Source organism: Euprymna scolopes, chromosome 13, assembly GCF_053919585.1.
Source record: "Euprymna scolopes isolate OS-2025 chromosome 13, ASM5391958v1, whole genome shotgun sequence".
NCBI classification, from domain to species: Eukaryota; Metazoa; Mollusca; class Cephalopoda; order Sepiida; family Sepiolidae; genus Euprymna; species Euprymna scolopes.
In genome coordinates, this window is record NC_136494.1 from 74,186,080 (window position 1) to 74,208,276 (window position 22,197).

The 22,197-nt window shown below is 34.6% G+C and overlaps 1 long non-coding RNA gene across 1 annotated transcript in view; it reads left to right on the forward strand.

The window, feature by feature from the left end:
* LOC145292358 (uncharacterized) overlaps nucleotides 1–22,197 on the forward strand; it is a 51,014-nt gene that overhangs the window by 15,042 nt on the left and 13,775 nt on the right. The gene's annotated exons all lie outside the window — the stretch shown is intronic.

Here is a 22,197-nt window from a genome sequence, read left to right on the forward strand (position 1 = left end):
TAAATTATCAGTAGCATAATTAATGAATTTAATTAACAGTTATGCATTTGTAAATGAAGGAAGTGGGTCTGCGACTAACAAAAAAAAAAGTCGTTTGGTATGCCGCAATAATGTTAAATAAAGAAATTATTTGAATATTGCCGTCAGAGTTTTTTCTTGATACGATAGACGTCTCGTTCCTACCAGTGTCATATTTTTGGATAATTATTACTTATTTTTAGTTAAGTACATTTGTTGTATTAATTCATTATATTAAGACTTTAACTTAATACTTAACTTGGAAATAATTTCAGAAAACTTATATTTTTCTTGCCAGACAAACATAAACACGATCTTTCTCCTAATGAATTTTTACGTGAAATGTAGGGCTTTTTAGATAAAATTATTCCATGTATTCTTTATTTCACGCATTCGTTTTCTTGGAGAAATTAATTTTAATCTATAATCTTTCAAACACAATGAAGAAGTAATCGAAAATGAAAAAAAAATGATTATGATCAGCCGGCGTTCAAAACCACGACCCCCCCCTACCGAAGCAGCCATTAAATTGCCCGTACCTGGCATATAAGCTTCAAAGGGGTAACGTCAATTATAAGTGCATTTAAACAGAGTTCGCATGAAAAATGTCTAACTAGACTAAGGTCAAGGCGACAAAAAAAAAAAAAAAAAAAAACGTTCACATTATACTTTTTTTTTTCGAAAACTTATAACATAGTCAACGGCAATTTAAATCCCAAAGTCAAGCAATAAAACAAAAAAAACAAAAAAATGAAGCAGTTCACAGTCTCTTTCAAGATGGTTCATATAACGTAGATCTACGAGCACATTACAGCGGATTCATTCGAGGAATTTCGTAATTTCGTTTCTTTTTTTCTATGTTACCACTTGCTTGTAGATAACGGAGTCCCAAAATCACTCAACAGGTGTTGACTGGAGAGGATCATTACAGCAACTGACCGACTGGGTGACTCACCCCAAATAATGGTTACTTTTATCTTTGGCGCTAGAGTTGGTTAGTTGTTTTTTTTAAATCCAACCTGATTGTCTTATGATCAGTAGAATGCTTTGCTGTTACATATTTTGGGTGGTAGCAATTTTGGATCGTCACACTAGTCTCAGTTTTTCTTTATATACTATTATGCTATTTAGAATAGTCTGATATATCTCCTTCCTCCTTTGTTCCAGCTATTTTGACCCGTTTTTTAGTGGTTTCTATCAAGTCGCTGTTTTGATATCACCTTGTAATACAATTTCCTATTCCAGTAGCCTCAGGCAGTTTTCAACTTAGTTAATTTTTTTTCAAGAATAAAGCTAATAAACATCTCCTGTTTTTCATTCGTTTTAGTTACGTACCTCAAGTATTTTACGTCTTGTCTGAAGCGATTTCTACAAAAATATAGAAAGTTAAACAAACAAAATCATATTTAGCATAACATTAGAGATTAGTTGCTTTTAGAAACAATGCGTCATTACGTTAGAGGAATTTATGAAAATACGGTTTCTTATCTTTGAATCAAGAATTACGTTCGTCAATAAGGGGCATTGCTCATTCGAAAACATCTAATGCGATACAAACGTGAAATACCACATTGCTGCATAATACAACCCCAAAATCTGCATAACGTTATTCATCAACATATTCTCCTTCCATTGTGATTCACTGACTCCAACGCTTCTTTAACAATTCGATTCTTTTTTTGTTTTGTAGAATGATTTTTCTTTAGACTCAAAACACAAATCGGTTTCTGATATAACTACTTCATTGGAATCAAATACCTTTCCTTCTAGGCTCTGTCATGGTGGAGAACATTCCAATAATCGCTGTGATCAATGTATGTAAAATTAGGTGGATATCTATCTATCTATCTATCTATCTATCTATCTATACACATATACACACACACACACACACATATATATATATAGTGAATAAATGACAAAAAACTGTCTTCCAAAAGTCATGATGTTGACCATCTTATAATTTATTCCTTTAATTCAGTTGACTTATACAATTCTTGACAGTATCTGTTTCGTAGCGCAAAATCAATCACTTAATTATCATATAAACCAGTGAATCTATTATGCCCTTGACTCATCACAAGAAATAGCAACAATCAATCCCTCAAAACGAAATAAAGTGTGATTTGATATGATTAAAATCCGAAAATTGGAAGAGAAGCTGCAAATACCATTAATATGTTTCCATTACGCCATTTTGAATTTTATAAAATTTAGAAAGATTGGAAAGACAAAAACCTTGATAAATGGGTGCCAAACAAAAGAAACGCCGCTATGAAGTGTTATCTTCCCTTTTTTTACTCAACAAGACCGACTCGTTTCTTGACTGAGTCGTGACTTGCGATGAAAGTGGTTTATTTACAGCTACTCTCAGTTCAGTGGTTAGACACCGACCAAGCTCCACGAGATTTCCCGAAGCCAGGGTTGCCCCCAAAGAAGATCGTGATGACTCGATAGTGGCCTGCGACTGGTTTCATCCATTACAGCTTTTGAATGCAGGCGAAACCATTACAGCGAAGTGCTGTTAATAAATAGATGAAATGCATCAGAAACTTTGACAACAACACCCAGCATTGAACCGGCCCAAAGCTGCTCCACAACAATGCTCGACCGCACGTTGCTAAACCGATTCTGTAGAAGTTGAAGGAATTCGGTTACAAAACGTTGCATCATCCGTCATACTCTCCAGACCTCTCACATACCGACTGATACTTTTTCAAACATATCGAGAACTTTCTTCGTGAGAAATGCTTCAAAATCCTAAGCGATATCAAAAACGCCATCTTCATCGATAAAAGAAGGCAAGATTTTTACGTGATTGGCATAAATACAGTTGTTTTGCGTTGGCAAAAGTGTGTTGATTCTGATGGTGCTAATTTCAAGCAATACTTTTTTTTTTTATTTGAGCCGAGATATGTTTATCTGAAAAATATAAAGAAAAATAACAGTAGTAAAAAATAAATGAACCAAATAAAACGTTAAGCGATGAATGTGTTAATGAGGACCCACCCTTACCTATTTAATTATGAAATGCTTCCTGTTTTTCGGTATCAGCCGAAAACAAGGGAGCACTTCCTAAGAGGGAATGGGCACAACTACGGACAAAATAAAGAGGGGGGCATGGGGATATTCGGCGACCTCCAAGAAAAATACCATTGGGACGGGTTTGGACTAAAATAAATTGATCAGGACTGGGCTTCTGTGGAGGTATTCTAACATATAAAATAAAGATTGGGGACATGGAGCTCATTTATACCAACTAGCTAAGGGACTGATCCACTACGGGATAGTCTTAACCTGGACTGGAGATTGCTTTTTCGGTCGGCGTGAACACGTACTCAAGCCTGTTTCGCACAAACGCACATAAACTAGCAGTGTGAATCCACCTCCTACTAAACTGTGAGCGGGATAACCTCCTTCGATCGTATCTAATTTTGATTTTGAGTTGGTGTTTAAAATACAAAATCAGATCCCGATGAGAAGGCGGCTCCCCTCCACGCCCTATCACTATGCTTGAAACCCACACTACTAGTCTAGCTAGGACACAAGGGATCTGCCTTATAGACAACGGATGCTAAATCCAGGATCGTCACCTGATCGGGGGCGATGCGAGCTGTGACCTCGCCGACATACCCCCAGAATTCACAGAGCTTGAAACAAGTAAAAAATGCGTGCTCTACAGTTTCTAAGCTATCTTCTTCGCACCGTGGACAAAAAGGACTAAACATCCTACCAATTCTGAACAGTATGTCATTGAGGGGTAAAGCGTTTCTAACCAATCGCCAGATCAGGGAAAATTTGGAATTGTTAAGATATCACCGGTCTGGCGCTCAACTCCATAGAGAGCGGACCTCCCCCTCCGACAACTGCAGCCGCCCCCCAAGCAGGTCCGAAGCGGTCCCCACAACTAAACCCCTGATACAATGCCCTTCTTGGCCGTGCAAGGACAAGAGACCCTGGCATCGCTCTAAGCGCATTTCGGCATTCGTTGAGGAATTGTGATTGCCCTCTCGGTTTTCTCTGGCATTCAATTAAGTGATTGGGGATAAGGTTGGGAAATGCTTCACCAACCGCGGAACCCCAATCAGATTGCTCCATCAAAGTTCTACCCAGGAATGCCTACCTTTCGGCATTTTTATGACTTGCCAGGTCAGGCATCCCCAGCCCCCCATCTACAAGACGTTGAGTACAGGCCTGTCTACGGACAAGCGGCCGTCGCTCATTCCACAACAGTGAAAAGAGCGCACGCGTTAAGGCCGCCATACGGACCACAGACAGAGGAAGTACAGCCAGCCAGTAAAGGATCAACGGAAACACGTAAGTAGCACATGCCTCCGCTCTACCTTTAAGGGACAATCCCCTTCGAAGTCAAACCCTCACAGACGCTTCGACCTTGGTCTGTACCTCCGACCAATTCTTATCAAGACAGAGACTGGGTCCAAACCAAACACCAAGGATCCGGACCGGGCCATCCGTCCTGACAAATGCGCCAGGCAGGGCATTCGATCCCCGCCAAGCGGCCAACCTCAGGCCAACAGATTTGCTGAGATTGACTATGGCCTCTGTAACATTTTCATAACGCTTGAGAGCCTTAATCACCGTAATAATATCAACGACACTCGAAACAAATACGGTGACATCATCGGAAAAACGCGGAAACCCTGGCTCGCGCACCGCCAGGAAGAGCAATACCGCGCAGGGCTGGTCCAGCCACCCTGGACCTCATGTTCCTAAGGAATGGTTCCAACGCGAGGACATATAAAATGGGCGACAGCGGACACCTCTGTCGCACCGACCAAGAAACCGCGAACGGCGCCGACCGCACCCCGTTGATCTGCACAACTGCCGTCGACCGAGCATACAAAATGGAGATCCATCTGCAGAAGCCGGACCCAAAGTCGGCGGTCTCTAAAACAGCGATCAGGAAGATGATCAACCCTATCAAACGGCTTTGACTAATCTAAATTGATCAGCGCGGCTTTGGTGTAGTCTTATAGGTTTTCTAGGACTGTACGAATCAAATGCAAATTGTTTTGAATTGATCTCCCCTTTACAGCGTAGTTCTGATCCGGTTCGTTTAAGTCAGTGATAACAACCTGCAAACGATTCGCAAGAACTCAGGCTAGGATTTTAAAATCCGTGTTCAACAACGTGATGGGCCTAAAATCATCCAATCCCCCTCCCCCAACATGTGTGTCCTTTTTCTTCAGAAGTGTGACCACGCCTTTGGTAACCTGACTCGGGATAGATCCCGTGTCAAACCAGTGGTTGAACACACCCGTCAGAATCGGGACAAACATGTGCGACAACCTCAAGCACAGCTCGTAGGGCAGTCCATTGAGTCTTGGTGATCTATTATAGGCGACCTGCTTCATAGCAGCAACGATCTCACACTCTGTAATCCGACCATCACAACTAACCGCTCGGGCCGCCTCCAGGCGGGGCGAGCCAGTCAAATAGTTGCCAAACTCCTGGATGCGGAGTCTGGACAGCTGTGCGAAACAATCTTCAAAGTGCACTCGAAACCTCTCGCAAATCTCCCGAACCGACACTAAGGAGTCTCCTTCCGGGCTCTGAATCTTACGAATATAACTATCCGATTTGCGCCCGAGTGAATAGACTCGTTCTGATTTGTCCACATTCACATCTTCGTTGGGCATATTTTTAATTCTAGCCCTAACTACCTGGCCCTGATATCGCTCGCTAGCAAAACGACTCAGGTCTGCCTTAGCTAGGCCTATCTCTAGGGAATCCCCCCCTGCCACCGCCCGGGATAGTGTATCCTCTAACCGCTTCTCTGCCTTGACCCTATCTATGGCGAGGCGTTGGCCATATTTAACAGAGAAGTCTCTAATACTAGATTTGGCGTTTACCCACCACATACTCCCGGTAACCGCCCCCAACAATCCCTTCTTGATGTGTTTAATTAGCTTTTCCCGGAAGTCATCTATCTCAAGTAAGGAGGTATTTAACTTCCAGTACCCGTCTAACTTGGAGTTCCTATCTAAATCTAACCTAGCCACAAATAGTTTGTGGTCAGAGTGGCCTAACCAGTGGAACATGGGACAAGATATGTATTCTACATTGCCTCTTCTAACTAACAACCGATCCAAGTAAGTACTGGAAACGGAAGGCCTGCTAGAGAGCCACGTCCACATCTCCCGCCCCGGATGATCCACCTGTCTACCAGATCGCATCTAGTCATCAGGCCCAACAGACTGGTATCACACCCATCCGTCCCTCTAGTCCCGCCCACCTTATCTACCCTGGGATCAAGGATGGCATTCCAATCACCCACTAGGACTAACCGTTCCGAACCCCAGAGAAACATCTCCAACCGCCGGAAAAAGGAAACCCGCTCCCGTACGCAATTGGGCGCATAAACCACGACGACTCGAAACGCTCTATTTTCCACGGCAACATCGGCCACGACCAGTCTACCATCAGTATCCGCGTAAACAACGCTAACCGTTGCAGAAAGGGTGCGCCTAACTAACAAAGAAACCCTCCTATTCTGACTGTCACCGTATGTCGAAAAGACATCGTAATGCCCCTCCAGCACCCAATGATCGTCAGCGGAATTGTAGTGAGTCTCCTGTAACGTAGCCACATCTATGTTAATGGACATGAGCTCCCTCAGTACCCTAGCGGCTTTGCTTCGGCACCTCACGCTCCTAACATTCAAGCTAGCGAGGCCAAAGGACGTGGCCATTGTGCCTATTAATCGACAACCAACGGCCTAAAGTCTTTTGTAACTAGGATGCCGCAAGATTGGGCGAGGTTACCCGAAAGCAACTCGGACGTTACTCGTCTATCTCGCGCAATACCCCCGACATCCAATAGGAACGTTAACTTCAGGGCCCTATAAAAACAAGTGTGGACGTAAATAGGGACCCTCCATTCGCATCTGGGTGCCAGTTGGTTGAGGTAGTCGTGCCCCTCTTCCACCAGTTTAATTTTTGAGAACACCCCCTTCGCCTCCTCAATCATATTCCACATGGCCTTTGTGCGACCAACTTTTGTGTGGCGCACAAAGGTCATGACTAAGGGGACGTTTGGGAAATTCTTTGGATTGGTGATTCTATGAGAATAATAGTTCGCAATAAATACATTAATATAAATAATACTAATCTCAATAATGAATTCCAATTAAAATAATATATGTATATATTTTTGTTTAACAAATTTTGCCTACCAAACTCCTCCTAGAGTTTTTGGTCTACAGACATGAAACTTCATATATAAGGTATTTGAATCCATGCAAAACTTTATATTTGGGGTTAAGCCCGGAAAAATCGGTGCAAATTGTGAAAATTTAAAAAAAATGAAATTTGCCAGGTGAAGGTCGAACGCCGGCATTAGGATTGCATAACGTAGTAGCTATTGGTTCATGTTTTAATTTTTACCCTTGCATGTTTTCATAGCCCAGTCATTGACGGCAGAGACAAAATAAATCGTTAGCTGAACGTTTTGGTTTCGATTCTCGGTGGTGGCGCATGAGTCTTTTTTTTAAAAATCATTACTATATATTGCATCCAATCTATCTATCTATCTATCTATCTATATATATATATATATATATATATAAAAGTAAAAATATCTGTCTGTCTTTTCTCTATGGTAGTTAAGGATAACTACTATACAGAAAGGCATTACTTTACATATTCACACTTTTTAATATATACATATGCGCATAACCTTATGAACAGTACATAGAGCCCGAGCAAAGCCGGGCGGAACTGCTAGTATATATATATATATATATATATATATATATATATATATATATATATATATATATATATATATATAACGAGAGAGAGAGAGAAAGAGAGAAAGACAGACAGACAGACAGACAGAAAGAGATAGGAAACCCTTCTATAGTATAACAATTTTTATTTTATCGTCTCCCACAATACCTCTTTTTGGGTAACTTATTTTCGGGCACATTAAAAAAGGACCTTGTTTCACATTTTGTTATCGTGGGAAAGAGAATAAATAGCAATAGAAACAATCTGCAGCGGCGTCCGGATTAAGAATTTCTATGGATTTATGACAGAAACATGAAAAACTATAACCGAATCGTCCTCTTTGTATGAGTTTTGCTTTGTATGAATCTGTTGTGGGACAGAAATATAATAAAACTAATTATGCTACAGATATCAAAAACGCCTTCAGCGACTTCCTCGCAATCAGAACGCAAGGATTTTATATTCCTGGCATAAATACACTTGTTTTGTGTTGGCAAAAGTGTGTTGGTCATTATTTCGATCAGTAAATTATTGGTTGAGCCGAGATATGTTAATCTGAATTTAACAGTTAAAAACCGCAAGAACTTCCTTGGCAACCTAATAACTGAAACTAAATATAGACCAAATTATGGCCGCTTATCACTCCGATCAGAGAAATTAGATGTTAATATTTCCACTTTTATTCTTCACACATACAGGTTTTAAAAAAATTTCAGTCTCAAAAATTTCCATAATTGAATAAGTATTTACGGAAAGAAAGTACAATGCTTAACGTTTTTACTATAAATAACATACTACGCGGATAACAAAGAAGCAAAGTAAATCCAGAATCATTTATTCATGTATTAGATAAAATATAATATCAGAAAGCAAAATTTCAGATTGATTTAAAATTCGAAAAGTAGAAATGGAAAGAAAAAAGGCATTACTACGAAGACTTCTGTATAAAGCAAATTAGCAGACAGTTTCTTAACCTTTTGAGGGAAACATTTTCCTTTCTTTTTACATCTTTCATTTTTCTAAGCGCTGAGATTAATTCTACTCTGTCCATTTCGACCACTAAAGATTGTGAAGGCAGCTGTCAAGCAGGCGCAATGTCCTCCTCTGAAAAGCGCCGGACTGATCAATTCAGCGGATATAAAAGCGAATATTTGCTAATGACAGGAGATCAAGAATGAAATAACAAATGATAAACAATACGTAAAACATAAACGAAAATAAAAGAAACCGCCACTTTTCGACATGACGAAACAGTTACGGTGAACCTTAGAGGAAACATCGACATTTGATGCAGTATGTTTTCCGTTTTTTCTTTTTTCTCAATGGAACTAATTAGTCCGTATTTGACGATAAACTGCGTCTCAACTAATGACTTCTATACAGCTAAATGTCAACTACTGTGCGCGCGTCTGCATTGCTTCATGTATTATAGATTTTAATGATTAAATCGTAGAATATTGGTTTAATACTTCGAATATATAAGAGTCAAATACTCCAGAAGATTGAGTATTGTTGACACATCTGAGGAGGTGGCGCTTAGAGTTTTTTTTTCTTGCGTTAACCAAGTGCGAAATAGATTTCAAAATATTGTTAGTGATGATCTTGACTGTTTTTATAGCCTCTTTCTCTCAACGCTTCCATATTACTTTTTACGATTCACTAATACACGCATTCATCGTATCTAACCTTATCCTCCAGTGGCTTTTTACCTTAATGGTTACTCATTAGTAAAAAAAACAAACAATTATAATAATAAGAATGTTTTCGGTTGTTGAACAACGATTGGCAACAATCTTTCTCTGTTCTAACGATGTCTTCACGGATGGCCCTTATTGAGATCTAGTCTCTAGTTTAGTTCTTCAAGACATTAACAGCAAAAACTCGTACTTCTATCCACACTAAAAAAATACGTTTGTTTCCTTTTATGGCTGGCGTCGAGCGAGATTTCTCTGAACAGTATTTTTTTACCAATAATTTTCCATTACTTGATCACATTTATATTGCAAAATGAAGTATCTGTTCTGATACTGTGATTAATTGATTTTAATGAAAATTGGTACAAACCTGCTTTACGCAGCTTGTAGTGTTCGTTGGTAGGCAAAATGAAAAGAAAAAAAAACATGGCTGGTACTTCTCTTTATATGTTTGTGATATTGTACCTGTATGTGCAAATGAAAGCCTTCCGGTTTTGAATAATAATGCTGATCTTTCGGAAACTTGGCCAGTTTATATTTAGATGTTGGAAGATGAAATTTTGTCAACAGAGTTACAAGTTTTGGAATAAGGAGTTTTGTTAAAAAGAGTTTTGGAGTATCAAGGTTTGACAGCAGTGTGCCGGATTGAGACTAGTGAGTTTTAACAGTAGAAAGTGTTACTTAGAAAGTGTAGAATAGTTAACTCTTGACTATTTAATCACAGGTACTACGCTACGTCTTTTTGTGTTCAATCGTATATAGGCATCCTTCTAGACTAAGGCACTATTCATTTTTGTCCCTTTAGTAGAGCTGGATATTTTTTCATTTAAGAAACCGATCGCGTTTCTAATTCTGCATTCATCTGAATGCAAATAAATACGAACTCATTATTACATGCAGCTTCTCTTGTATATTACATGCTCCTTTCCAAGTCCGATGTAAAACAATACTTGTTATAAACCGTTCTTATAAGTAATCAATTATTGTTCCTAGATGTGCTGCTAACTCGCATGAGTCATTGGTTTATGCTATCTGTATACCTAAAGCTAATTTTTTACTGGACAATCTCTAACCTTTTACTCCCACCTTTCATATAATCTAAAGAAAAGATACCGTCCGTTGCCTACAGCATAAAATAAATTGGATATGTAGTTACTCTCTAAGCTAAATACACACACACATACACACACACACACACACACACACACACACATATATATATATATATATATATGTATTTCGCTTAGAGAGTAAGGAGAATAGAGTAAATTAAATTCTATAAGAAGAGACTTATCGGGATAATATAAAGCTTAATAAATTTCATTGGAACTTATATAGGATTCTATATTCACCAGCATATAATTTTTGTGACTTCATTTTCCATTCTTATTGTTTCATATATATATATATATATATATATATATATATATATATATATATATATATATATATATATATATGAATATGTATGTAGCTTCGTTTAGTTTCGTATATGCAAACATGTATAATAGTTTATAGTTTATTGATTTATATTTATTAGTATGTTTACACAAATTAGAATTAATAAATTTACTACGTATTAAATAGAACATTTTGGCAGATGATTCATAAATTAATGTAGAATGTTAATACGAATAGTTGAGTTCAATGGCTTTGTTTGATAAAACTGAAAATGGCGTAATGGAAACATATTAAAGGTATATGCAGCTTCTCTTCCAATTTTCGGATTTTAATCATGCCAAATCACGCTTCATTTCTTTTTGACGGATTGATTGTCGCTATTTCTTCTGATATTTTGGAATATAGTTTTTTGTCATTTATTAACTATATTGCTCTGTAATTACATTGAGCTTCTTAAATAAGTATTGGTATATATTATAAGGAAATATATTTCTGTATATATATATATATATATATATATATATATATACAGAAATATATTTCCTTTACGCAGCTTGTAGTGTTCGTTGGTAGGCAAAAGAAAAACAGGAGATGAAATTTTGTCAGCAGAATAAGGAGTTTTGTTAAAAAGAGTTTTGGAGTATCAAGGTTTGACAGTAGTGTGCCGGATTGAGACTAGTGAGTTTTAACAGTCGATAGTGTTACATAGAAAGTGTAGAATAGTTAACTCTTGACGTATATATATATATATATATATATATATATATATATATATATATATCAAGTAGAGATTAACTGTTTAATAGAAACCCTTAACCAAAACCATAACATCAGATCAAAAAAATATGGACCAAACACCAAAGGAAGCAACCCATAAATTCGCCACAATTTGTATACTATACTTTAAATTCTTGTCGAAAAATATGTAAAGAATATGTAAGCCATATGACATCAGAAGCATTTTGATAGAATCAGGCAACATATGGAAAAATCATGACTAACAACTATGTCTATTAGATTCCATATATATATGAAAAACTATACAAAGGTGTTACATGTCACTTAATAAAAGTAACGTTGGAAGAACTACAAGAAGACGCAATATGTGGAGAGATTGAATCGATAGAAAAAGGAAAACCATCTAGCTACGTATATGCTGGGTGACGATTACATCCTAAGATGACTTACTATGTAATTTAGTACAATATGAAAACCAATTATCATAATTATATATTATAATTATATAATAAAACTATTAATGGCAATAAAGCTATATGTAGCTTCCAAAACGTTATCTCTTTTTTGGGGGGGGATCGTTATGCTAACATTAAGCAGTTATGTCACACTGGATTAATTGTCGGGCGAAAATCAAACTACAGGCTGTTCAACAAGTCGTTAACACATTTGAACATTAAGTATCTAAAAAAAAACTATTAAAGATATATAAATATGTCCATCTATATATATATATATAATCTTTAATATTAAAGTTGAACTTTTTATAAATTTAGCTTTAAAATCATGTCGCTTTTATTTAACGTATATAGTTCAGTTGAAAGTATTTGAATTTGTCCAAGACTTCTGAGAACTTCCTGTATAAAGCTACACAAAGGTTTCAACATTTCATTCTCTTAATTGTTATAAATGTATTTCATTATCGATCGTATCAAAGACATTCCGGTTTAAAACTTTTCTAATGACACTGCCAGATATATGTAGTTCATTTGTGTGAGATTTCATAAAAATCTACCTCACCGTTTCGGAGTATATAGGGAAGGAACTCACACATACATACACACAATTTATTTTACATAGTAGTAGAAGTAGAGGTAATGTGTGACATTACGCTAAGAAATATGGACTATATATATATATATATATATATATATATATATATATATATATATATATATATATATATATATATATGGACTTTTTTCAGTGTTTTCTTAACAGAATAAGATTTATTTGTTCTGTCGTTAACAGAAATAGTTTTAAATGAATAACATCTCCAGAATTATTATTAAGATCAACCTCTATCAGTATATTATATTGAAAACAAAATCAAAGTTTCTTATCGATTATTGATAGCTATTTTGTAATTAAATCTTTTAGTTATAAAATGGAAGAGTCTTAGATTTAATGTCAATTTTTATCGGATTACGCCTTAAATATTTCAACTTTTCCAGTTAGAATTTTATACTTCGCCCAATGACCACTTCACTTCTCTATCTCTTATATACGAACACATCCCCCATACTCTCAGTACTCTTATTTTCATCGAAATCGGTGAAATCGACCATTTTTCATTCAAATCGATTAATTGTATAGACGAGAATCCACTGCAGTGCACCGAGAAGAAGATTCACACGTCTCCCCGCAGTGACTTGGTCCACAATACGTTTTAGTCTACATTGCACTGTAATGTATCTATTCTTGATTTTATAAAAATATTTTTATATATAACGGCTTAAATTAATGTTTAAATTGCAAAAGTCAAGTAATATCGCGCAATTCTACTTTAAACGGTTACGTCAATTTTGAAAGTGCCTCTGTCTTATCAAAAACAGCTACTGCCGATTTTATACGTCGGGCTTATGCGGTGGTATACCTTACCTTCTCAAATGCACTTGTGATGTTTTAGACTTTTCTTTCTTAAATTGGATTTTTTCGGTTTTCAATTTTCGATACTTATCAGAAGTATACCGATATAAAACGTATGAATACTCCCAGGCACATAAATTACATTTACGTGAAATTTACAAACTCGGCTTAAACGTTTCGGAGGCGACAGGGACGAGCTCACAAACATATTGTGTGTCAATAACGCGGCTAACACATTACTGAGTTGAACACAACTTACTTGTGTCGAGCAGGAAAGGTCAAGGAGTTACCTATGAGGTATCATACTCAGTGACTTCCGTTGACGTCTGCGTGCTATAAAGTGCGTCGGTGTGTTTTAGGTGCATGCCGGTTAACGGGAGGTTAATATCCCCACATATACACCTATATATATATATATATATATATATATATATATATATATATATATATATATATATACACATATATATACACACACATATATATATATATATACACACATGCACACACACACAAATATATATATATATATATATATATATATATATATATATATATATATATATATATATACAGGGTGACCTCCCCAAAAAACGGGACCCAATTCTAATTAGGCCCCGTTTCTTAGAGTTTTGTCCGAATGAAATAGAACTTTGGTCATAACTAGTTTATTATATTCAAAACATCACATCAAAACACTAGGGTCTTTGGCCTTTTTTTCTCCGTTGACTGTAAAATGCTCAGAAAAAACAATTGAATATCCTCTGTTTTATATAAACGCACGTGAGGAATTTTATTTTAAGAGGAGAGAGTAGACAGTCGATTGGAATCGAAGTTAAGTAGACAGTCGGCCTTGATTTAATTCCGAAACCACAAGGGTAAGGATAAAGTTGCGTCGACGGAAACTGGGGAAAAAAGCTTAAGCCAACAATGCGAGGTGTTCCCCGGTCTGCTAATAGACGAAATAAAGATATCCTTGCCAGAAAATCCGCGTTGTGTGTTCGGCTTTAATGCTCTTTATAGCTCATCGGCCAGTAATGGGAAGAACCGCATCCCAGACATGAGATAACAACAACAAAAAAGCTATGGTGAACTCCTAACGCGTATATATGCACACCCACGCACAGTTAAGAACTACTACGGTAGATACATAACTTAAGGGTTCTTAAACGATCTGTACACACCTGACTGTATAAATGCATATGAATTGAATACAAAACTTGTGTATGTAATGAAATGGGGAAGATGCTCGCAGGCGAATTTGAAGAAGCAATCACAATATCCACTAGATGATTTAAATAAGTACATTAGAACACTCACGCCCACGTTCGAGCGAGACGCACATATCCAGGGTCACAAAGCCATGTATAAAAGAAAAAAATATATCAGACACAAGGTGCCTTACATATATATACAGAGGGGGGGAGTGAGAGTGAGAGAAGTGTATAAATAGCATATTTTGTTCTCTCTTAATATAAACATTATTTGTCACGCATTTGTGATTTTCAAGTTTTTTATATATCAAACTGAAATTAAAGAAATATGCTTCATAAAAATAATACTGGGGTTTACAAAGTTTTTTGTTGTCAACAAGTATTTTATTTTTGATTTTCTCTTTGAATTGTTACTGAAGTCGATTTTCTAAAATCATTTCTGAGTCTTAATCTGGATATGGCGTAAAAGTGTCTTTTGAGTGTTTACGTCGTATTCGTTTTAAAATTTTGTGATTTATTGTTCGTTTTTGCAATTATTCCCCATCGCGTTTTCCTGCTTCCTCTTCGATGATTTGCCTCTCTTTTTTTTATACTTCTGGATTTTTTTCTCCAAGGTTTAAAAAGAGTTGTTTTCTCAAATCACTTTTGGTTAGATCACTTTTTCTCTCTTGAAAATTCATGTTTTCCTATCAAATTCTTGGGAGTAAGAGAACATATTTACTTGAATTATTTGGAATTTATCCAGAAAACCAACGAATGTTTGTTCGCTGAAGAACAAGGTGACATTTTGTACATTGGTCTTCGTAAAGCATCTGATACTTTTCCAAATCTTATCTATTTACCCAACTAAATACTATTGCGTTAAGTGAAACTAGATGTGTAATGTAACTATTAATAAATGCACTGTATACAAGTTTTTAATTACGCGGTTTTCGCGGTGATTGCATTCAATCGTTGTTACTTATTTTTTAATAGCCAGAGAAAAAAAAATTAAATATCTATAATCCATATACACTGCGTCCCAGAATTATATGCAAACCGATGTTTTGTTCTAACTCTGAAATAATTATTAGTGAAACTTTATACGTTATATGGCAAAACTAATATATTGGATATAAACGATTCAAATCTACCCTGCGCAATTGTAAACACACGACAGCCATTTTGGTGAGTTGCAGCATATTTCAGCGTGCAAACGTTATAGGCAGTGTAATTAAAAAAAAACAATATTACGTAGCAAACATTTAGAGTATAATTAATGTTTAATATAAATGCTATTTTTATTAACGAGAAGAAATTATAGATGTAAGCTTTCAATTTTATGTGATGGACTTTCTTCGCCAGTACTAAGAACACCACTCCAGGGGACATTTTTTGGGGTTTACTGCCCTGTTCCGGAGTAAGTTTTGCTTTTCAAAATGCTCCAAAGATTTATGATCGGATTAAAATCTGGAGAACAGCAGTTTCTCATGTTTGGCAAAAAAATTCTCCAAATAATCGCTGGTTATCCTTTCAGCATGAGACAGTGCATTATCATGCATGAATATCATCTTTATTCGGAATGACAACTCCTTCTTGAGCAAGGGTTCGACGTATTTCTTAATTAAATCAATGTACAGTTTGGCAGTCATTTTCATTCCATATGCTACTCTGAATGGTCCTACCCACTCATTACCAATTACTGCAGCCCACCAAGCATCACACTACCAGTTCCTTGTTAACGCCTGATCCGATGGGAACGTGGACACTTATTACGGTTCCATACTTTTTCCCAGCCATCGGGTCTATAAAGGGTTGCTTGACACTCATCGATGAACAACACAGTTTAAAAATTCACCTTCATGTGACTTTATTCCCACTACACGCTCTTTTTCTTGTGGATATTATTTAATCGACGGCGACCATCTGTTTTTTTTTTACACATGTTGCAACAGTTCATAAGATACGGCACTGTGTTGATTTACGCACATCAGGAATGCTGGCGTTTTCAAAAACTTTTGCTAGTTTCAAGAAAGCTGATTTAAAAACCTTCGCCCCTAACGTGACGTAATTCGTAATATCTTTATATCGTTCGACTGTTTTGCCTATGACCCTTGACATTAGGCCCTGGCGCGTCACCCATCTTTCTATTCAATTCTGGGAAGGATTGCGTTTTACCGATCTGTGTTATCATGCACTCAACACAATCCTTGTCATAATTCGCACTAGCTAACTTAATCGCTCATCGTGTAGGGTTCCTAATATGAAACAAATGCTAAACTAAAGTTCTGAAAATTTTTAGATGATGGTTGATTGTTAATATTACTTCTATTAATCGGACTACTGTTCTCATTTTGAGTCTTATTTGTGATACATTCCAGTCGGTGTGCCCTTCAACCGTTCTCAGACATTTTGGTTGTTTGGAAAAGAAAATAGAAAACTTACTGGCGCCGTATATATTTTCGTATTCTTTGAGTTAGTCTCTTTTGTATAACTGTGAAAATATGTGTGAAAAACTTGGTTGACAAAGGGGAGACAACTTTGTATAAAAATCGACAGGGGATTATCTCCCTTTCATCGTCGAAATTTTAAGGGTTTATAGTGTTTGTTGTTTCTACAATTAGAGGTACCTAAATGCTATTCATCTCTAAATCTAGTCTGCTTATTATTATCTTCTCTTTTTCAGCATATCTGTTGTCTCCTTGAGTCACCTGATCCGCTGTCAATTATTTTGATCTCGTTTTACAAAGGCAAGTGTGTTCCATTTTTTATTAAGTGATCAGCTAGTCCCGACTTTACGACCTCTCCCGCTGTCTTTACAGTGTTCTTCCAGCCTTACCTTAAGGGGGCAACCGGTCTCATCTTCGTACATATTTTCACATTTGCATGCAATCTCATATACAAAGGTTTTTGTCATGAGACTTTCAGTCAGAGCTGCACTCGTACAAGGTGTTTTTTGAGAGTCGAACTTGAATATTGTTCTGATGTCATGTGGACTACATCTTTTTTAAATGCCTGGAAAAAAAATTTAAATTGGAATTATCGACTAGTTGTCCTCCTTTCGAGCACAATGCAATTTATAAAATTGCTTTTTTTCTTGCTATTTATTAATCCAAATGCTCCAAAGATTTCTGATGGGATTAAAATCTGAAGAACAGGATTTTCTTATGTTTGGCACAAACATTCTCCAAATAATCGCTGGTTATCCTTGCAGCATGAGTATTTTGAATTACAATAAAACCATTATATCTCTAAACGCCAATATCTCTCTCGTCGATTATATGAACGTTGGATAAGGATCTCTACTACATACTTATTCACTATGCTCATGACATCATGTAATTTATTTGTTTTTAATGACACACTTCACGCATTTCGCTCCCTAATATATCTAGAGAATAAAGAGATCGGATCACGTAGATATTCTCATTATATATATGATATACATTTTATCACAACAGCATGAATTCTTAGTTTAAAAGGAGGTTCGATCCTATTAGATAACTTAGGTTTACAAGACATATAGAGATTTTGAACCGCTACCAACGCCTTCATTTCAAGGTTTTATATTAAGTTTCATCAAAGTTAGATATATTCAAAGTTTTATATTTAAGTTTCATCAAAATAGAATATATTCAAAGTTTTGATCACTTGCTAACCTAAAGGCGCATTAGAAATTCGGAAACACTTCTGTTACATTCACTGGTTAATTTTACAGAAAGTATTCTTTTAGATTTTATATAGATTATTTAACATTTCATTCGATAGGGGAAACAGATAAAGTAAACATGCATACACGCAAGATATATATGCAAACAATAACACGCACACATATACATAATAGTTTCACAAAAGCAAGCCAATACATTCAAAATGATAGCACCGTGTTGCGTATTTTCATATTTGTTGCAATTGTTTTGTGACCATTCGGAAAATTTCAAATATTATGTCATTCAAAAATATCCGAAAATAGCTTCTCTTCAGACGGTGAAATACACTATTTCATATATATATATATATATATATATATATATATATATATATATATATATATATATATATATAGTCTTTAAAGTTTTTTTAACATTTGAAACTACACAAAACATTACTTTTTATCATTTGTTAAAAAAAAAAAAAAAAAACACTTAGTCAGTAAGTCATTTAATCACCTGCAATCACTGCATCAACTCTCTCGAATTTACTATAATACCAATTTTTTAAAATTTTTCAAGGGATCATCAGTTGTTTACCATGAAACACTGTTTCGGGGATTTAATATATTTAATATATATATATATATATATATATACTCGGGTTTTTTTTATATTCAAAAGTAATGGACTAATGAATTCAACGAGGTTGTTAGATAGTGCTCAATAAACAGAGCTGATAATACTTGTTTATTGTTATATAAACATGTTCACATCCCGCTGCTACAAATAGCCACTTGTTTCAATCAAACAACAGATATCATCAGGCAGCGACTTGACTATTCAAAAGTTCAATGAATAATGGATTTTTATTTTAGGTAGGAACTCTTTAGAAGTTGGAGTTAAAAAACTTAAAACACAGGACTTTAATTAAATAAAAAAGTAAAAAGGGAGAGGCAATTTAAATAAAGTTAAAAGATTACAATGGGGAGAGAGTGATTGAGAAGAAAAAAAAGGAATAGAGACAGAAATAGAGAAAGAAAATATAGCGAAAACAAAATAGAGAGAAAAAGAAGAGAGAAAATATATATATATATATATATATACATATACACATATATATATATATATATATATGATATGGAGAAGAAAAGAAAAAAGAAATAAATGGTTATAATAAAGAGAATAAGAACTAGAAGGAAAAGGAAAGAATAATGAGATCTAGTTAAATAGAGAAAGAGAGAAAGTAAGAATTTGACAGTATATAGAAAAAGAAAAAGAAAAAGAAAAAATCTGCGTGTCAACCAATTTATGAACAATTATACAATTCAGTAATGAAACATATTATTACAAATACAAACAGAAGATACAATCCAAGCGTCAGAAATGAACGTGTCAAAAAAGGCAGTGAATGTATTCGGCTAGCATATTTATCCTCTTACATACGTCCACGAGTAAAATCAACGCAATTCAAACATACGTCTACCATTAATTAGGCCCTTTATGCTAAATGATATAAGTTTAAAGTTTTCGCGTTTTTATTAGATAAATATATGAATAAAAGAAGAAAATAATGATAAAACAATATTAAAATTATTATTAATAACAATAAACATAATAGTAATGATAATAATAATAATAATAATAATAATAATAATAATAATAATAAAAACAGATTAAAATTAATATTTATTATCTTTTTAATATAACATATTTAGCCATAAGAGGGGATTAAATAAATTAAATAGGTCCAATAATTATAAATAAAAAACTACTAATATTTATGTATATAAAAAGAATACAATACAAATATATATATATATATATATACACACACACATATATACCCAAATATACACACACATACACACACATATATATATACATTTATATATATATATATATATACATATACATGCACATAAGTAAAGGTGTAACTATACTATTAAGTTGGAAGTTTAAGCTATTTAAGTATAGATATAAAGTCATATGAAATCACAAAATAATACATTCAATACCAGATTACTAATAACACAGATACAAGTACACTTACCTATAAATATATTCAGGCAAAAGAAGTAATTAAATCAACGAAATACTCAAAAATAGTGACGCACAGGTAGATAGTACCCAAATTAAAAATAATAAGATACATATGTATATACTCACAGAGAACCAACCGACATACTAATAAGCATATATATATATATATATATATATATATATATATATATATATATATATATATATATATATATATAATCTTATGTATACACATACATACAAAAAATACACAAATATATGCACACAATCATATACTAATACACAACAACGCACACACACATATATATACTCACACATAAATATTTATAATTTACATAAATTATATATATAGAAATACATAAGAATACAAATAATTTGGCAAGGGTACAGATAGATGCATACACACATAGAAACATACAAATGGATTGAATAAACATGGGAGGGTATACCAAATAATATAGAAATATATAGATCTAAGTACACACGGTCATAAAATAAATACATAGACACATACATATACACATAGACACACAGGTATATAAGATAGGAGAAGTAAAGAATGAAATCAGGAGAGGAGAAAGTATATTAATACTAATAGAAATACTACATTAATTAGTGGAAATGATCAGTGGTTGAAAAAAGATCAAAATGACTTGTTTGACATTTCCATGGGGTCTTTGGATTCGGCTGAAATGACAGACTTAGTAGGTCTATTCATACTATACAACTTAACCAAAGACATCAATGTCATGGATATAGGCTTGTATCGTGATGATGGACTGATGATCATCAAGGAATCCAACGGCCCTAAATGTGAAAGAACCAAAAAGATTATCTTAAATGAATTCCGTAGAATTAAATTAAAAGTGGATATTATATCAGATGTAAAAACTGTAAATGTTTTGGATGTGAACTTTGATTTAAGGAAAGGCATCTACCAACCATATAGGAAGGAAAACTCAAACCCAATTTATGTACACCCCTTATCAAATCACCCAAAATCTATCATTAGGCATATCCCCAAATCCATTAGTAAAAGAATCAGTGACAATTCTTCCAATCTTGAAACATTTAATAAACATAAATATTTCTATAACAGGGCCCTTAAGGATAGTGGATACAAAAACACCCAAATTGAGTTCATAGAACCAAGACACCCAAACACAAATACAAATAGAAACCGTAAGAGAAAAATCCTGTGGTACAATTCCCCTTTTAATCTGAAACTTAAAACAAATCTAGGAATGAAATTCTTAAACTTAATTAAAAAGCACTTCCCTATTAATAACATACTACATAAAATTTTCAATAAAAATACAATAAAACTTAGTTATAGTTGTAATGAAAACCTTGAAAAAATAATTAAAAAACATAATAACAAAATATTAAACAAAAATAGCACACCCATTGCTACCGAAAGTTGTAACTGTAGAATTAAATCAAAATGCCCTCTTAAAGGAAATTGTCAAATTACTTCTGTAGTGTACCAAGCAACTATTTCTACTAAGGAAAATCCGAATGAAAAAAAATATTACATAGGAATGACAAATAACAATTTTAAAGAAAGATTTACCGGTCACAAGTGCTCTTTTGAAAATAATGAGTACAAAAATAGAACTTCCTTGTCTAAATATTACAATGAACTAGTAGAGCAAGGTTACTCCCCAATAGTAAATTGGAAAATTTTAAAGAAAACGAAAACCTGTTCATCTTTAAACTCGCCTTGCTACCTATGTCTTTATGAGAAATTATTTATACTTACTTTTAGAGAAAGAGATAAATTATTAAATAAGAAGCACGAAAATTCAATTAATTGCAAACATTATAAAACCCATCTTTTAAG